Here is a 2,958-nt window from a genome sequence, read left to right on the forward strand (position 1 = left end):
TGTAAGGGGTATATCTGGAATTTTGGATTTTGTTGTAATAAAGTATGGGTAAAATTTTAGATAAAACCCTGCCGTTGGTATGATTTGTGCACCAGCCATCTGAATTTTAAAAGTTGGCTTGGCTTCACTCTGGTACCCAAGGTTTACCTCTTTCTTCACTTTGATATCCCGTACTTTGAATCTAATTTCATTCCGATACCCTTACATATGTTTTAACATTTTGATACCTCCAGAGTTTTAATTTCATTTCACTTTAATACTCTATTCAGATTCCATTAGATTTGTGGTTGAATTTATCTTTAGCGTGTGATGCATTTAGATCTATTTTGCATCTGTTGCTAAACACTAATACAAAATTAATGAAACAAAATAAAAACTAAACCGAATCTATTCGAAAAGGCATCAAAGTGAAATGAGATCTAAGCTTTGAGGTATCAAAATTCTAAAAGGATACTTTGTGGTATCAAATCGAGAATTGATTAAAACTTTAGGGTATCAAAGTGTTTAAAAAATACTTTTGGGCTATCAAAGTGAAAATAAATAGAAGAAAAGTTGAGAATTTGTGTAAACCTGTCCAAAGCTTGAGTCGTTTTCCTGTAATTTTTGAAGTTTATGAAGTTTTTTTTTTTGCAAATCACCCCGAAGTTGAGGTGGCTTTCTGACGTTTATCCCTAAAGTAACGGCAAATGTGCCATTATGTAGTAGGCAAGTCAGTGTATTATTCTGTGAGGAATATTACAATAATAAGCAAAGGTAGTTTTATGCCTAAAATACCTGTCACAATAATATATGGTTTGCGCACATCTGTATCTGTGTATAAACCATGTACTTCACAATGTGTTAACTTATTTTTTAATTGATCAATTAGTAGTTGTTTATTGCTTAATTTTTGTTCTTTAAGTTGGAAATAGTTGGGGTGTGTTCTCTTTTCACATGGGGGATGTTAGAGGAATCTGAGTATTTTTAGGCCTATTAGTTTGTGCAATGTTGCGATCTAGAGACGATCGATCAAAGAGATACCTCTTTATCGGTAGAGGAAATTAAGCATAGTTATCAATATAGAAACCATGGTAGGATGTGTAGTTCATGATGCAACCATGAATTATGCAACCTCAAATTATGTATAATAGATGCATGTACATGTTTGTATGTAATGTGTACGTATAATATATTAATTTGCAGAGCAAAACTTGTGTCAACTTAAGTGGATAACAAAAAGTTATCCGCCAAACGTTTTAGCCACTCATATTGCCTAGGGATCCTTGAATGATATGAAAATATTTTTTATATTAATAAATGAGTGGCTAGGAAGTTTGGTGGACATCAACTTAAGTTGATATGAGTCTTACTCTAATTTGCATGTAAATGAAACTAAAAAATTGAAGTAAATCGTTCAATAAATTTAACGATTTCTATAGAATGAAAAAAAAGGCCAATTGCATACACAATAGATGTGGCGTTGTGTGACTAAATAAAGGAAAACTTTATTTAATATACCTTGCAACTAAAAATATAATTCTATGCCACAATTAAATAATTATTTTTAATAAACTTATATACTTTAAATTAATGCAAGTCTTTTTAATTGTTTTTATATAATACTTTTTTCAGAAGATCATATAAGTATACTTTCTAAATGTTTTTTTAGTTTTTTTGGTAAAAATCAATATCATATATATTTTATGTAAATTAAATAATTGTCAATGTAAGGTTGAAAAAATATGTCCTAAGAAGTAAATAAGATGCCTCCTTATGAGTATCGGAACCAACCAACCGAAAAAAAAAAAATAGAGAGAATTGGAACCATCAACTTCTATGTTTTTTGTCGGAACATAGTTTAATACTGGTGTCGAAAAATCAATTTTTCAAACACAAATAAAAATATGCAATAATCGTGAGAGAGATGAAGACAAGTAATATTGTCACAATCAGAGTTTCTTGTTGATTGAGATTTGAATGGCTTGGAAAGATACCCGAAGAGAAGGATTCACGCAATTTGTGAGGATACAATTTACTGTGTCTTGAGATTTTAAGTTTGGTTGTTATCTTGAAAGTGACCCAATGCTTTGGCTTGAAAATGCATGACATTTGGCATTACATATTTAGATGCAACCTATGTAATGCCGTAAATTTGGCATATACTATTTTCTTGTGAGATAATGAAATTTTGATTAAGTTTGGAGTTTTTTTTAAGGAAAATGCCAAAATTTTAGATGTGATCTCTTTACTAAGTTGATTAGGCTTGGAGTATCTGTGTACATATGTTATAATAATTTTTCTTTTGGAGGATGATGCCAAATATTGTAATCATCCTACTTAGAAATGCTAGTAAGATCATGTTGTTTATCTTATCGATCAAAATTGCTTGGGTTTTCTCGATATTAGTCTAGTTAAAACTCCAATGATTGAAACTGCTATTAGATCTCTAAATCTTACGAGTTGTCTCGAAAAGTCAAAACTAGCCTCTAGAATCATTAAAATTATTATTAAGTTCCTCATATCTTATAAGTTGTTTCAGATTAATCTCTCAAATCAAGAATAGCAGTAGTAATATGTAAAAACTAAGGACCTAAAAGAGATTTCAATGATTTGAGGACTAATCTCAAAATGTTAATGATTTAAAGACTAATAGCTCGAGAATCAATTAACTTCATTAGCAAAAAATAAAAGATAACGTGCGTTTTCAAGATACAAGCAGGTCATCAATATCGGTAGATAATCTATTAACCATACATATTGACAATCAGGTAGGCTTATAAATTTAATAAGCTCTGTGTCGTGCGCATCGGAACTCGAAACACACGAAAAAGCACAAACAAGAACGAGATAGATCACAACAATATGTAAAACACAATCACCACAGCAAGACAAACGGATTTTACGTGGTTCGAGTTCCGCTGCGCACAACAAGTGGTATCAGAGCTTCGGGTTTGGCTTGGGGCTTGTTTGAAGGATTCG

Source organism: Asparagus officinalis, chromosome 5 (genome assembly GCF_001876935.1).
Source record: "Asparagus officinalis chromosome 5, Aspof.V1, whole genome shotgun sequence".
In the NCBI taxonomy this organism is placed as follows: Eukaryota; Viridiplantae; Streptophyta; class Magnoliopsida; order Asparagales; family Asparagaceae; genus Asparagus; species Asparagus officinalis.